At 53.6% G+C, this 16,591-nt stretch overlaps 1 non-coding gene across 1 annotated transcript; it reads left to right on the top strand.

The window, feature by feature from the left end:
• The first annotated feature begins 10,973 nt into the window (after positions 1-10,973).
• Positions 10,974-11,158, top strand: LOC132247927 (U2 spliceosomal RNA). The gene has a single exon (XR_009459319.1). It is a non-coding gene; the product is annotated as a U2 spliceosomal RNA (small nuclear RNA).
• Positions 11,159-16,591: the final 5,433 nt, after the last annotated feature.

A 16,591-nucleotide genomic window follows, 5' to 3' on the forward strand; every position in this document is an offset into this window, starting at 1 on the left:
GGGCCAGGGCCCTCCCCACTACTGGCAGACCTTGCAGCCTGCCTTCATCGAGCGTCATCAACAATGACGAACAAAGCCACAGCAGTGAGGTGTGGGCAAGTCCAAGTCAAGTACAATGAAAGCAGTAGATAGAGACCAGGGCAAATGGAGGCGAGTCAAGGAGAGGCAGGGGCAAGTCCCAGTGGAGTCGAGTGCAACGAAGGCAGTAGACAGAGGCCCACCCAGGCAAACTCAAGCAAGGAAGCAAGCCCGAGTCGAGGCGGGCGGGGGCAAGTAAGTCCAAGTCAAGTGCAATGAAGCTGCAGTAGACCGAGCCCTGGGCAGGCAACCTGAAGCGAGGAGTCGAGGAAGGAGCGACACACACCTGCCAGCCCCCGCCTGCCCGCCCACACAGTGGCTTTCCTGCAGGAGAGCCAGCCAGTCGGTCAGTCACCAGGCCCCAGGACCAACCGCCGCCACCCTGTAGGGGCCGCCCCCTGCCCTGCTCGCTGGGCCCCCCGGGCCGCCGGCCCCAAGGGGCCCGCTACCCCTCAAGGCCTGGGCGGATTATCACTTCTTGGCCTCTTGAAGGCTCAGATTGGGGATGGCTGGGCGAAAGCGTGGCTGTTTCCCGGTTGGGCTGACTGGAGACCGGGAGCGAGGAGGAGATGGCGGCTGGCGGAGTGGTTTCGGTGGCAGAAGGATCAGTGGTGGCGAGGAGTATGCTGACAGATGGGGTGGAGCGGAGCACAGCGACAACAGAGTGGTGAGCCAATGGAGGAGGGCGTATGGACGGTGGTGGGCAGGAAGAGGAAGCAGGAGGAGCAGGAAGCGGAGGAGGCAGTGAGAGTCGCAGCAGGGAAGAAAGAAGATAAGGAGCGGCGGGAGCAGCGGGACGAGAGCTCAAGAGGGAAAGGTTGGGGAGAGGAAGAATGCGGCAGAGAAGATACAGGACCCATGTGGGGGGAGAAGGACCCACGGCAGTGGGTAAAGCTGAGAACTAAAGTGACTTTGCTAAAAGATGGCTTTATGGGAGAATCGAGACTCGAAAGAGCTGAATGTATGGAGAGAGCGTTATTTGGGGACTGTGGAGTGGACGCAAAGGACCTGAGCACAGCAATTGCGCATGAGAACAGAGCGTGAACTATTACTTTTTGGAAGAGGGGGGCCTATGACTATTTTTGGGTGAGACATGATAAGCTGATGAGGGCAGGGGCACTAAAGGGGTGTACCTTTTGAGGCGGGAGAGAAGGAACGGGAGGGGGTTTTGGTTATTCGGTTGTTTAATGAGATGGTGGAGCGGGAGGACGTGTCGCGGTGGTTAGAGGGGAGGGTGCAGAGGGTGATGTGTGGGGGGGGGAAGAGTTGGAATCAGTATTGAGAATGGAAATGGGAGAGGGGGAAGGTGAGGAAGATGGAGGAGGAGAGTGTCCTGGGTAGCCTCCATGGAAGAATTAACAGAGGTTCAAGAAGGGGTGGGCATGAGGGAGGGTATGAGAGATAAGGGGAAAGTGGGGAAAAGGGAGAGCTTGAAGAAACTTGAGAAGGGGGGGTAATGGAAGTAAGCGGGGAGGGAAAGTGGGGAGATACTTGTGAGACGGAGGGAAAGTGCAGAAAGTGGTGGGGGAAAGGAGATGAAGCAAGTGACGGGGGGGAGAGGGAGGTAAGAAGTGGGAAGGGGAAGGAGATGTGAAAGGGAAAAAGGTTGCTGCATAGGAGGGAGGAAGAAGCAAAGAGTTGTGAAAGAGGTGGGGCGGGGGGTGGGCAGAAAGGTTTCTTAAGCCCAACGGCCATTTTGGCCCTGGCGGAAGCTGAGGGGATGAGGGCAGAGGGGATGAGTATGGGGGGAGGGGAGGGAAAGAAGATCCGAAAGGGAAGTGGGGGGGGGGGGAGTGAAGCTGTGGGTTAAAAGAAAATGCTATGGATAATATTGCTGAAAATGAGGAGCTTGTTACGAAGGAAGAAATGGGAAAGGTTGAGAGGATGTTTAGAACAGCACGAGGTGGACGTTCTTGTAGGCAAATAATGTGGAATTGGGTGGGGTAGGGATTATGGGCACCTGTGGAGAAGGTGGGGTTGGGGGCAATCATGGGGGGTGGGGGTGGAGGATAAGGCAGTGGGGGTGGGAGTGTTGATGAGGGGGAGGGGGGGATTTTCAGGTGAAGGGTGTTACAATGATGGTGGATGGGAAGAAGTTACTTTATGGAATGTGTATGCACCTGCAGGGAAGGTGGAAAGGATGGGGTTTTTGAAGAAGTTGGCGGTTTGTTGTGGGGGAGGAGGGCATAAGATAGTAGTGCGGGATTTAAATTGTGTTATACAGAGAGGGGATCGAGTGGGGGAGAGTGGGGAAGGGGATATGGATAGCATGGGGAGATATTTAAGGGATTGGGTAAAGGAAGAGGGGTTAAAAGACGTGGGAGGGGGAGGGGGTGGCAACAAGGGTGGACCCAGGGGGGAGGAAGCAATTGCAGATAGATTTTATGTTTGTTTCACCAGGGCTGAGGGGTGTGAGGAAAGGGGTTGGGGATGTGGGTTTTTCAGACCATCGAATGTTGAGGGTGCAGGGGGGAAACGGGGGAGAGGGATATGGAACTTGAATTTGAAATTATTAGAAGATGAAGGGAGGTGTGAAGAGCTGAGGGAGGAGGACACTTTGGGGTTTGTTTGCAACACGATGGGGATGGTGGGTGATGGTTAAAGGGAGGGTTAAGGAATGGTTCATCGAAGAGGGGAGAAGAAGAGGGGGGAAGGGAATTGAAAGACAAAGGGTTGTGCAGGAATTGTTGAAGAGGGCAGGGGAAGGGAGGGAGGTTCGGGTGCAGTTAGGGGAGGCAAGATGGAGAGTAGAAGAATGGTTTGGGGAGAGGGAAAGGGTTTTTCTGGCTAGGGCACTGTGGGTGGAGGAAGGGGAAAAGTGGAACAAATACTTGGCCTCGAGGGTGAGGAAAGGGAGGGCAGAACTGGGAAAAATAAAAACGGGGAAGGGGAAACGGTTGGAAGGAACAAAGGATATATTGGAAGAGGTGACAAATTTTTACGAGGCCTTGTATAAAGGGGGAGCAGGGAGGGGACGAGCCAGTGGGTGAAGGGGATAAGGGGACGGGTCGCAGAGGAGGACAGGGAGGGTTTGGAGGGGGACATAATGGTGGGAGAGGTGGAAGGGTGTTTGAAAGAGATGGCGGGAGGGAAGGTGCTGGGGTTGGATGGGTTGGGGAAGGAATTTTACTGTAAATTTTGGGACCTAATGGGAGAAGATATGGTTATGTTGTTCAGGGAAATCACGGAATTGGGTATGGTGGGTGAGGGGTTTTTGGATGGGATGGTAATTCTGTTACATAAAAAGGGGGAGAGGGGGGATCTGAAGCTGGAGGCCAATTACATTATTAAATGGAGCTTATAAGTTCATGAAGGTGCTGGCAGGGCGGCTGAAGAGGGTGTTGGGACAGGTGGTGAGGGAAGGACGGACGTGTGCAGTGGAGGGAAGGAAGATTTATCAGGCACATTGGGTTTTGAGGGATATTATAGAGTATGCACGGGTGAGGAAATGGGATTTGGGGATAGGAAGCTTGGACTTGGAGAAGGCTTATGATTGGGTGGAGCACGGGTTTTTGTTTGAGGTATTAGAGGGGATGGGGTTTCCAAGGAGGTTTGTGGGGTGGGTGAAAGGGGTATATGAAGGGGCACAGAGTAGGATGTTAATAAAAGGATGTTTGGGAAGGGGTTTTAGGGTGGGGGTGGGGGTTTGTCAGGGATGTCCACTGTCACCGGGGTTGTTTGTGTGTGGCATGGAGGTTTTAGCACAAAAAATAAGGGGGGATAGGTGTATTAGAGGGGTGCAAGTTCCTGGGGGGGAGGTTAAGGGTTTGCTTGACATTACGGTGGTGGTAAGAGACACGTATTCATTAGGGAGGGTGTTAACACAAGTGAGGGAGTATGGGGAAATTTCTGAGGCAAGGTTGAATAAGGGGAAGAGTATTGTGTGGGTACAAGGGGTGTGGGAGGATATAGAGGGATTTGGGTTGAAGGTAATTGGGGACAACTTGAAGGTTTTGGGGGTTACTTTTGACAAGGATGGGAAGGGGAAGCGGGCATGGGAAGAATTAAAAGGGAGGGTAAAAAAAGTAGTAGGGTGGTGGGGCACAAGGGGACTGTCCTTGGGTGGTAAGGTGGAAGTGATTAAGAGATTTTTATTGCTAGTGGTGTTATTCATGGGGAGGTTATACCCCCCCCCCCCTGTCGTGAATACAAGCAAGGAAGGTGCAGAGGGAAGCTTGTGTTTTCTTTTGGGGTGGGAAAGTGGAGAGGGTAGCAAGGAAAGAAATATAGAAGGATGGGGAGAGGGGTGGATGGGGGGTTTGTGTATGGGCATGTGATGGTGGGGATGGTGAAGGAAGCATTGAGGGGGGAAGAGTTGGGAGGTATTGAGGGGGGGAGGTTCTGGAGGGGTTCGGGGTTCTTTGGGGAAAGATGAAGGGGGATATGGGCGGAAAAGCCATCTTTGCATTATGGGACAGCGGGAAGTTTCATTAGGGTTAGGGAACTGGGTGGGTTGGGGAGAGAGGGGTTGCAAAATGCAAGGGGGATGTTTCAAGTGATTAGGGGGAAGGATGGGCTGACAGATGTGGGGGAACTCTCCTGGGCACAGGTATGGCGGGTGTGGAAGGGGGTGGTAGATAAGAGGTGGGAACTGGGGCATAGGGAATTAGGGTGGAGGGTTGTTAGGAGGATATTAATGGTAAGGGAAATACAATGTAGATCGGGATCGGTTAGGTCACGGGTATGTCCGAGGGAGTTGTGTCAAGGGGAGGAGTCGGGACACCATATATTTTGGGAATGTGATTATGCACAAAAGGTGTGGGGGAGGGTGGGGAAATTTTTGAGGGAGCTAGGGTGGGTGAAGGGGATTTCGTATGAAGGGGCATTACATGGATTAGTGGAGGAGGGGGAAAGAAGTTGGGAGGTGCAGGTAATTTTGAAGGGGGTGAGAGTTGTGTTGTGGAAAGTGAGGTGTTTATTGGTTAGGAATGGTTTATTTTTTTGCAATTAGGAAATGCTTACAATTAGGGTGGCACGAGATAAAGGGGTATATAGAGGAAGTGGGGGTAAGCGGACAGGATAGGGTTAAGGAGGGCTATGGCATGGGGTAAAGTGGAGACATTTGTTTGAGCCAGCAGGGATAGGGTAATGGGACAGAGGGAGATGAATGGGTGGAGGAGGAGGAAGGGTAGTGGAAAGGATGAGAGAAAGGAGAAGAGAGACATTTGGGGGAAACATGGATGAGTTTGGTTTTGGTAGTAGAATTATAATGGGAATAGATGAAAGGATCAAATATGAATTATAAGATGTAGACGGCATGGGGTTTGTTTTGTGTTGCGTCGGAAAGATATAGGGTTTGTGTGAATGTTGGCTATGTGTAAGCTCGTTGGTTTTCTTTGTTATGTATATGGTGTTTAAGTGATTAATGCGTCGAAATTATACAAAATATAAAACGCATTGTTGGTGTCAGGAGCAGGCCTCGGAGCTTGCTCCAGCCCCTCCATGCATCGGCCCGGTATGTGCCTCCGGACCTGGTGCCTGCTCCCCTTCTGGGGGAGTGCCTTCCTCCCTCCTCAGTCGGTTCCAAAAGCAGCAGGGGCGGGGCCACGGACCCTAGGCAACCCCAGGGCAGGTGCACACTGGAAGGGGAGCGCGTGTGTGCGCCTGCCCGCCTGCCCTCCTGCTAGGCAGCACTGCCCCCGTCCCCCGCCCCCGGTGGTGGGCCGGGGCCCTGCAGCCTGGGCGGGCGGGGGTTGCAGGCCGGGAGCCTGCCCAGCCCGCGGGGGCCTGCTGCGGCCCTGGGGGCGACGCCCAGAGGGCCGGGGAGGCCAGCGGGCCGGGGCCTTCCCTGCTACTGGCAGGCCTTGCCTGCTCCCCCTCCCCCTTTGGCTCAGCTTGCCTTGCAAGGCAGCTTAAGACCAGACAATGCCTTCAACGAGTGTCATCGTTGTCATCAACGATGACAACCAAAGCCACAGCGGCGGGGCGTGGTCAAGTCAAATGAAAGCAGTAGATGTAGACCGGGACAAACAGAAGCAAGCCTGAGTCGAGGCAGGGGCAAGTCCCAGTCAAGTCAAGTGCAACAAAGGCAGTAGACGGAGGCCCACCCAGGGCGAACTGAAGCAAGAAAGCAAGCCCGGGTTGAGGCGGGCAGGGGCAAGTAAGTCCAAGTCAAGTCCAATGAAGCTGCAGTAGACCAAGCCCCAGGCAGGCGACTTGAAGCGAGGAGTCGAGGAAGGAGTGGCACACCTGCCAGCCCCTGCCCACCCACATGGTGGCTTTCCCGCAGGAGAGCCAGCCAGTTGGTCAGTCACCAGGCCCCAGGGCTGACCGCTGCTGCCCCCGGCCCTGCTCACCGGGCTCCCCGGGGCCGCCGGCCCCGCTCCCCCTCCGGGCCTGGGCGGGTTATCACTTCTCGGCCTCTTGAAGGGTCAGATAAGGTCGGCGGTCAGGCATCGGGAGGCCGGGTGCTGGGAGGTGAGCAGAGATGGAGACGGTGAGAGCGATGAAGGAAGCAGCGCTGCAGATGGAGGGCGTGGAGCAGACAACAGCAGGGTAGTCTGGGTGAGAGTGGGGAGAGAAGTCGAACGAGCGGAGGAGGTGAACAGAGAGGAGAAGGAGGTGAGCGGACGGTAGCGGAGGAGGGATGGAGTCTTGTGGGATGCCGTGGGAAGGTTCAGCTGGGAGTGGGGGGGGGAATAGGAAGAGCCCCGAAGAGGGCGGTGGTGATGGAGGGCGGACGGCAGAAGGATCGTGGGCAGGAGAAGGAGGCGGCAGGGACGGCGAAAGCATTGGAGTGGGAGATGGAAGATGGAGAGCAAAGGAGGGACATAATGTGGAGGGTGAAAGTGACTCTGGCGGAAGAGGGGTTGAAGGGCGCAAAGACTTTAAGACGGATAGACTTTATGACGAAGGTGCTTCTTGGTGCGCCGAAGGTGGACCCCGCAGACTTGGTCTGTGTGGTGGCTTTCGATAATTATAAAGAACGGCATGTATCTTTTTGGAGCTCGAAAGCGTATTCGGCCTTTTGGGAAGCCCATAAGGCAGCTATGGAGTGTGGGGAGTTGCAGGGGCTGAATTTTGAAGTAGGCCGGAAAGCACGGGAGCAGGTGGTGCATATTTAAGATGTATACGGAAGTTTTGGAGGAGGGGGATGTGGTGAATTGGTTGGAGGGAAGGGTACAGGGTGTGTTAACGGTGGGGAAGGTTTTTGACGGGTGGAGGGTTTGGACGGGGGCTTGGAGGGCATGGGTTCTGTTGCAGGAAGAGGTGGGGAGCCCTGGGGGTGTGAGGCATTTGTTGCCAGTTGTTCAAATTGGGCTGCATAGGGGGTATGTTACATACACTGATCAGCCAAAGCTGTGTAGCAGGTGTGGGTTGGGGGGGCACTTGGCTGCTTTCTGTTCATTAACTGTTTGTTTTCAGTGTAGGGGAATGGGGCACAGGGCACAATTTTGCATGGAGAAATTGGTGTGTGCTGGGTGTAAGTGGGAGGGGCACATTCAGCGGGAGTACCTGTATTCGTATGCGAACAGAGTACGGGTGCAGGGAGACAGTGAAAAACAGGGGAGCGGAGGAACGAGGGAATGTGGAACAGCTGGAGGTGTGGGTGGAGGAGTAGGAGATGATTATAGAGGAGACACCTGAGGTGGGGAGGGAGGTCAACAACAAATAGAAGAAGCAGTATTGGAGCTGTTAGAGGAAGAAGTGGAGGGAGAAGGAAAGAAAGGAACAAAAGGGAGAAGAAGGAAGGCGGGGTGAGGCTCTGAAACAATTGAGAGGAATGGTGGAACAATTGGGGGGGATGCAGGGAAAATCTGAGGGGGGGAAGTTGGGCGGAAGAAATGGAAGCCCTCGAGCAAGGGCAGGAGGGGGGTTAAAGAAAAGAGAGAAGCGGGGTGGGGGCATGCTTGAAAACTCTCAGCAGATATAATTTGGGTGCAAGAGTGTGGGATAGGGTGGGAAAGATTATGGGTTTTTAAGAAAGCAATGGGAAGAGGGGCAATCTTGGTGGGTGGGGGCGGAAGGGAACAGGGCGGTGGGAGAGGGTATTTTGTTGAATGAGGCACGGGTGAGGGTGATTGGGGTGGAAGCTAATCAAGGGTCGTTTACAGCACATGAAGGTGGAGGTGGGTGCGGGGAGGAGGTGGGGATTTTTAACATTTATGTACCTGCAGTGAAGGCTGAATGGAGGGAGTTTTTTTTGGAGGTTGGGGATGTGTGGGGGGTGGGGAGGGAAGAAGGTTTTTGTGGAGGACTTTAATTGTATTATTGAAGAAGGGGATAGGGAGGGGGATGTTAGAGGTGGGTAGCTGGATAGTATGGGGAGGTGGTTGGGAAACTGGATACAGGAGGAGGGGTTGCAGGATGTTTGGAAGGGGGAGCAGGTGGGAATGAGGATGGATCCTGGGGGAAAGAGGGTGTCTAGGATCAATTTTGTTTTTGTTTCTGAGGGGTGGAGGGTAAGGAAGTAGGAGAAGTGGGGTTTAGTGATCATAAGTTGTTGAGGGTGGATTTACAGGTTGGAGAAGGGAGTGGGATAGGGAACAGAGTGTGTACAAGGGATTGTGTACAATTCGGGGTCGTACAAGAGGCGGGAGGTAAATGGGAAAGGTTTTTGTGGGGAGTTGGAGAGGAGGTTAAGGGAGGGGGAGGGAGCAGATCTGGAAAGAGAGATAACAGAGGAGGAAGTCAGGGAAGTGTTGTGAGGGATGAAGAGGGAGAAGACACAGGGTTTGGATGGGCTACCAATGGAGATCTATGAAAGGTTTTGGGAGGTGGGGGGGCGGGATGTGGTGGAGGTGTTTAGGGAGATAATGAGGACATGGGCAGTGGGGGAGGGTTTTGCGGTGGGGGTGGTGGTGCTATTGCACAAGAAGGGAAACAGGGAGGCTATCCAAAATAGGAGGCCAATTACACTGCTGAATGTGGATTATAAGTTGTTTTCGAGACACGGATGGGGGAGGTGGTGGTGGGGTGACCAGACATGTGCGGTGAAGGGTAGGAGAATTGTAGACACGCAGTGGGTTTTGAGAGACATGATGCACTATGTGGGGGAGAGGGGTTGGAGGGTGGTGGTGGGTAGTGTGGACCCAGAGAAGGCATACGATAGCTTAGAGCACGGGTTTTTGTTTGCAGTTTTGGGGCAGATGGGGTTTCCGGGGAGGTTTGTGGGGTGGGTGAGGGTGTTGTATGAAGGGGCACATAGTAGGGTGTTAGTGAAGGGGGTTTGGGGGGGGAGTTTGGGTGGAGAGAGGGGTGCACCAGAGGTGCCCCCTCTCTCCAGGGCTCTTTGTTTGTGGGATGGAGCCATTGGCTCAGCAGTTCAGAAGGGATGGGGGAGGGTCAGGGGAATACCAGTGCTGGGGTGGGGGGGAGCTAAGGTTGACATTATATATGGATGATGCCACCTTTGTGGTCTGGGATGAGGGGTCTTTGAGGAGGGTGGTTAAGGGAATTGGGGAGTATGGGGAGATGGCGGGGCCACAGGTAAATAGGGGAAGAGCAAGTTGCTGGCGCTTGTGGAGTGGAGGGGCTTGGGGAAGGAAGGGTGGCAGGTGGAGAGGGAGGGGTTGAAAGTGTTGGGGGTGTACATGGATGTAGGAGGGAAGGGGGAACGGGTGTGGGAGGAGGTTGGAGGGAGAGTGAAGGTGTTAAGGATATGGGGCATAAGGAAATTATCGTTTAGAGGGAAGGTGGGGATAATTAAACAATTTTTGTTACCCATGGTGTTGTTTGTAGCGGTGGTGTACCCACCCACCTGGTGTCGGGTACAGAGGGAAGTCTGTTTGTTTTTCTGGGGAGGAAGATGGAGAAGGTGGCAAGGCAGGAGGTGTACAAGAGGGAGGAGTTGGGAGGGTGGGGGTTACCTGATTTGGAAGCCTTTGTTTATGTGTATTTTTGGAAAGGGGTGGTGAGGGTAGCGAGGTTGGAGGGGAGGAAAGTGAGGGAGTTTTGTAGATACTGGACGGGGAGGTATTTAAGGAGGTTGGGGTTGTATGGCGGATGGTGGAGGCGGTTGTGGGCAGATAGACCGGTGAAGTGGTACACGCAGGGGTAGAATTTCTTGAGGGTAAAGGGGTTGGGGGAGGCTAAGAGGGTATTGAGGAGATCAGGGGAAGGGATGGGATGATGGATATAGGGGAGTTGTTGTGTGCGCAGGTGGGGAGGGTATGGAAGGGAATAGTGAGAAAGAGGTGGAAGGGGCAGCACGAATATTTTGCTTGGCGGGTGGTGTGAAAGGTGTTACCGGTAAGGGTGGAGCAACGGCGATGGGGTTTGCTGAGATGGGCAGAGTGTCTGTGAGAATTGTGCATGAGGGAGGAGGCAATTTTTTTTTTCCATGTTTTATGGGAATGTAGTTTTGCACAAAGGGTATGGCAGAGGGTGAGTAGGTTTTGTAGAACAGTAGGGCGGGGGGCTTTTGTTAACTGTGAGGGGGCTTTGTATGGGTTAGTGAACCACAAGGAGAGGGAATGGGAAATCAGGGTTTTGTTACTTTGTACACGGGTGGCGGTATGGAAGGTGAGGTGTTTGTTAGTGCAAAAGGGGCTTTATTTTACGTCGTGAGAGTATTTATTTGTTGAATGCGGAGTTGGGGTATTACAGAAAGAGGGGAAGGGGAGTGGGAGGGGATTGAGCGGAGGAGGTTATTTGAGTAGAAGGAGGGAGAGTTGGGATAAGGGGAAGGAGGAAAATGGGAATCTAAAAGGGAATGTATATATTATGATTTTGGGTTAGATACTGAAAGAGGGAGTGATTGAAATGAAAAAGAGGTTGAATTGGTGGTGGCGAAGGTGGGAGGGATATGCTGAAGCATTTTATTTTGGTGGTTGGGGGGGAAGTAATGTGTTTTGGTTGTCTTGAAAGGAATGTTATGTTACGGGGTTTAATGTATAGGTTGTGTTTTGAATCGGAAAAGTTGGAAGATTTTGTTGTTTGTGTTGAAAGTTTTCAAATATTTTTGGTACTTGTTAATAAAAAGAAAAAAAAAATCTGTTCTTATCAGTTTAATTTCTGATATGTCTTTTGATTTATGAGGACTGATGCATTTTTGGTGCTGGGAGCGGGCCTCAGCTTGCTCCAGCCCCTCCGCGCATTGGCCCGGTATTGCAGGGCCTCTGGGCCCGGTGCCCACTCCCCTTCTTGGGGGGGGAGCGCCTTTCTCCTCTGTCGGTTCCAAAAGCAGCAGCAGCATGGGCCTCCTGGAGCTGGTGACCCCAGGCCAGCCCTGGGGGGGTGCCCTATGCATAAGGCCACTGGGCAGCAAGCCGGGAGGCCGGCAGGTGTGCAAGTGGGCACGCACCCACCTGCCCCCGGGCCTGCTGGGTGGCATTGCTGGCGGGCCTACCCCGCTGGCAGTGGCAGGGGGCCATGAAGCCCGGGCCCAGGTGGGCAGGGGGTGTTGGCTGGGAGCTGGTCCAGGCTGCAGAGGGCCCGCCATGGCCCGGGTGGCGGCACCCGGAGGGCTTAGGAGGCCGGCGGGCTGGGGCCTTCGCTGCTACTGGCAGGCCTTGCAGCCTCCCCCCTTGCTCCCTGGCTTGGCCCACAAGGCCCCGTAAAACCAGATGCTGCCTTCGTCGAGTGTTGTCGTTGCTGATGACCAGACACAGCAGTGGGGTGTGAGCCAGGCCAGTCCAGTCCAGTTGAATGAAGGCAGTAGACTGAGACCTGGGCAAACTGAAGCAAGGAGTCGAGTTGAGGACAAGGTCGAGTCGAGGAAGGAGCGGGGCACACCTGACCTGGCAGCCCCAGCCTGCCCACACAGTGGCTTTCCCACAGGAGAGCCGACCAGTCACCACGCTGCCACAGGACGGATCACCTGGAAGAGGATTAAAAAGATGCTAGAAACCTGGGCGCACCCGACTGAAGCAAGGAGTCGGGTCAAGGAAGGAGAGGCACACATCTGCCAGCCCCCGCCCACATGGTGGCTTTCCTGCAGGAGAGCCAGCCAGCTGGTCAGTCAGTCGCCACACCGCTGGGGCCACTCCTGGCCCTGCTTGCAGGGCCCCCCAGGCTGCTGGCCCCGGGGGGCCCGCTTCCCCTCCGACCCTGGGTGGGTTATCATTTCTCAGCCTCTTGAAGGCTCAGATCAGTTTGGCGGTCGGGCTCAGGTCCGGCCACTGCCTGGTTGGGCCTCGGGAGGCCAGGCGCTGGGAGGAGAGCAGGGTTGGCGACGGCAAGGGTGATCATGGAGGTGGCGGTGGCAATGGAGTTGGTGGAGCAGACGGGAGCGGAGCGGAGGAGAGCAAGATCTAGGCGAGAGTGGGGAGAGAAGTCGGGAGACGGGAGGAGGCGAGCAGAGCAGAGACGGAGGCGAGTGGACAGCGGCGGAGGAGGGATGGAGCTTTGTGGGAAGGACCAGCTGGGAGGGGGAGGGGGGGGGGGAGAAGGAAGATGCCCGAAGAGGGTGGACCGGCAGCGGAGGGCGGACGGCAGAAGGCTCGTGGGCAGGAGGAAGAGGCGGCATGGATGACGATACGTTCTGGTCCGGAGCAGGAAGATGGAGACGGGAGGAGGGACATAAGACGGAGGGTCAAAGTGACTTTGGCTAGAAAGGGTTTTAACGGCGCAAAGACTTTGAGCCGGGGGGACTTTATGGCGCGGGTACTGTTTGCCACACTGAAGGTGGAGCCTGTGGACTTGAGTTGTGTGGTGGCATTTGATAATTTCAAGGAGTGGCACGTGTCCTTTTGGAACTGCAAGGCCTACTCTGCTTTTTGGGACACGTACAAGGCAGCTGTGGAGCGCGGGGAGTTGGAGGGGCTAAATTTCGAAGTAGGCCAGAAAGCATGGGAGCGGGTGTTGTTTATTAAGATGTACACCGATGTTTTGGAGGGGGATGTGATGGATTGGCTGGAGGGAAAGGTGCAGCGTGCTGAACGTGGAGAGGGTTTTTGACGGGTGGAGGGCACGAGTTTTATTGCAGGAAGAGGTGGGGAACCCTGGGGGTGTGAGGCATTTGTTGTCAGTGGTTCAAATTGGGCCTTGCAGGGGGTATGTTATGTACCATGACCAGTCGAAGGTGTGTAGCAGGTGTGGGTTGGGGGGGCACTTGGCTGCATTTTGTTCGTTAACAGTTCGTTTTCGGTGTAGGGGAATGGGGCACAGAGCACAGTTCTGTACAGAAACTGGTGTGCACCAGCTGTAGGCAGGAGGGTCGCATTCAGCGGGAGTGCCTGTACTCCTACACAAACAGAGTACAGGTGCAGGGAGAGGGGGAGAAACAGAGGGGAGTGGAGGGAGGAGGGAATGAGGAACAGCTGGAGGTGCGGGTGGAGGAGGAGGAGATGATTTGTACAGGAGACACCTGAGGGGGAGGGGGGTCAACAAGGGATTGAAGAAGCAGTGCTGGGGCTTTCAGAGGAAGAAGTGGAGGGGGAAGGGAAGGGAGAAGAACAAAAGGGAGAGAGAGAAGGTGGGGGTGAGGCTTTGAAACAACTGAGAGGGATGATGGAGCAATTAGGGGGAGCAGAAAAGCCCAAGGGGGGAGATTGGGCAGAAGGAATGGAAGCCCTGGAGCAAGGGCAGGAGGGGGGTTTAAAGAAAAGGAAGAAGCAGCCGGGAGGGGGGGAGGGGGGAAGGGGGTAAGAAAAGAGTGGGAGTGGAAGTGGACAAACCTGGAGAGATGGGGAAGGGAAACAGAAGGAGAAGGTGGTTGGGGGGAGAGACAGAACAGGGGAGGGGGAGGAGAGGGTGGGATTTTTGAGCCCTGGGGCGGTGGAGGGTTTGGTGGCGACTATGGGAATATGGAGACAAGGGATTCTGTTTCTGGTGAAAGGGTCAGAGTGAGTTGGAGAGTGGGAGTGGGGTGGAGGGGTAAGGGGATAAGGGTGTTCCTTTTGTTTTGAAAGATTTGGAAATGATGTTGAGGGTGGCCTGGTTAAACATGAGGAGCCTTTTGACAAGGAAGAGGTGGGAGAGGGTGTGGAAGTGTTTGGAACTATTTCAGCGGCTATAATTTGCATGCAGGAGTGTGGGATAGGGTGGGAGGGGAATTATGGGTTTTTAAGGAAACGATGGGAGAAGGGGCAACCTTGGTGGGCAGGGGCGGAAGGGAATAGGGTGGTGGGGGTGGGTATTTTACTTAAGGAGGCACAGGTGAGGGTGTTGGCAGTAGAAATGCTAATTGAGGGTTGCTTGCAGCACCTGAAGGTGGGGGTGGAGGTGGGGATATTTAATGTGTATGCATCTGCAGTGAGGGCTGAGCACAGGGAATTTTTCCAGAAGCTGGAGATATGTGGGGGATGGGGAGGGAACAAGGTGTTTGTTGGGGATTATAATTGTATTATTGAAGAGGGGGATAGGGAGGGAGGGAGGGGGGTGTGTGTGTGTGGCGGGGGGGGGGGGAACAATGGACAGCATGGGGAGGTGGTTAAGAAATTGGATAGGGGAGGAGGGTTTGAAGGACATTTGGGAAGGGGAGTGCGTTGTTATGTCTCAGCTGTGTTCTTGGGAACCCTGGCACAGGATGCAGTCTGTCTGACTCTTCCCCCCCACCCCACTACATAAATGAAACTGATTAGGATGCAGTGAGAGACACACCTAAGACCCTCCAGATAAGGGTGACGAGTGAAACAACTGCCCTAGGTCTCATTTGCATCCGAGATGGAACCAGATGACCATTCATTTACATGAGAGATGGAGAACAGAAAGCCTGAAGCAGAGACTGTAGTGAATTCTGGGACCAGAGAAGCAGGAGAGCACTGCATGATGGGTTGATTTAACATTTGGAGCACAGATTCCCCATCTTCACACACACCCAGCTCAGCATTTATCAGACCAGTTCTAATCTGGATTTACTAAGGACTTCTCTGCCCCCCCTTCCCCCTGCCCCCCAACACACACCCCTCTAAGTTGAATAGGCATCTCGGGCCGTACATTCCCCGGTCCCACTATGGGAGGCTTATTTAAACTTGATTGACTAAAACTCGGTTGCCGGGTTAGGGAATGCTGAGGCAAGAGACGGAGTCAGAGGGGGTATGGGCAACATTTGAACGATGGTTAAGGGTTCATCACAACATCCAGCCTATTGGAGCCCTAATCACAGGTGTTGTCATACTTTTCCTGAAACGACTGGTGGGAGTCCTGTCCACAAAAGGTTGAGCATCCCAATAATTGCTTTAAGTGTGTTAAAAGACTATGGTAAAATCTGGAAAAGTCATGCTAAGCTGAGGCTTGTGCACAAGTAAAAATCCAAAATCCTGATGCTGCAAGCTATCTATTGTTTCTGAAGAAACGATAAGATATACTGATGGGATATCTGCTATCCATAGGACTCTCAAGCTGGCTCCCAAGCATTTGATTACTCCCTAATCTTAAGTGTTTCCTGATCATCAGTCAGTTTCTTGATGTTCCAAACCCCTTGTCAATAGAAAAGAATGATTTACACAATTAAGAATGCTTTGAAGCAGCTGAACTGAGGGTATAAAAATCTGTAAAAAGTGTGTGTGCTTCAAGAAGAAGACGACAACGACAAAGCAGAAGAAAGAAGAGAGAGAGAAAGAAGGAAACTCCTGTGCTGACACCATCCCCTGTCGTTCTTGGGATGGTGGAAGAACAGATCGTCTCTCTCTTCAAGAACTGTGCTACGAACTGTGCCTGTCGGCTCTGCAGCCTGAGTACCTTGGACTGGTGAGATCCCAAAGCGCTCTCTCTCTTCTCTCTAGGTGCAAACTTCTGAACCTGAACTGTATTAGTTAAGCTTGAGCTAAGTTCCCTAAATACTTAGTGAAACCAGGGTAGTACTGTAATTGTTTTGTGTGTGTTTTTCTTTTGCATATCTATTACTACTAGTACCATTATATATTTCATATGCTTAGCAATAAATAACTTTTATAGTCAAACTGGTAGTAACTGGGTGTATTTTTACTTCTCTGCTTCCCTTTCCTCCCATGCTCTGCAGCAACACTTCTTTTACCTAAGCTAAAGATCCCTGTGAAGGCCAAAATTACTGTGGGGTCTGCTCATCAAGAGGCCAAAGATTGGGATGTGCTGATTTTGAAACACATAAGGGGATCAGCTTGTACAGGCTGATTGACCCAGTTTGACTCAGACGTGCCCTTATGAACTGAATGCGGGCCCATGAGGGTGTCAGCTGGACACCCAGCTGGATTCAGAGGGATTCTGTTCACCTGTGTGCTTGTGTCTGACTGATACTTGTGGGAGAAGAAAGCTTGTTGGAACAAGTTCAATCCCCAATGCCATTTCTAACACATCCCCCTCCCCCCCATCTTGTTCTTCCTCCCCCTCTGTCTCCATTTCCCCCACGCTCCCCTCCATAACTCAGCACATCTTCCCCTCTTTTTCCGTACCCTTCTCCTCCCTTTCTTCTTGTGGTCTCACTTTCTTCACATAGGAACAGTGGCACTTTTTCTGTATGTGCCCCTCTTCCCCACATGCCCCACAAGTGACTTTCCTCATGCTCACAGCCCCTGCTCTGTGCTTCTTTTCCCCGCAGCGAAGATAAATTGTGTGCTGGGAAAAAGCTGCTATATGCCCTCCCCTCCCACACTTGCTACAAACCTTCAGCTGCCCAAAGTAATGTAAATAACCCCTTTGCGGACCTATTTGG

The sequence above is a fragment of the Alligator mississippiensis genome, chromosome 1 (assembly GCF_030867095.1).
Source record: "Alligator mississippiensis isolate rAllMis1 chromosome 1, rAllMis1, whole genome shotgun sequence".
NCBI lineage: Eukaryota > Metazoa > Chordata > Crocodylia > Alligatoridae > Alligator > Alligator mississippiensis.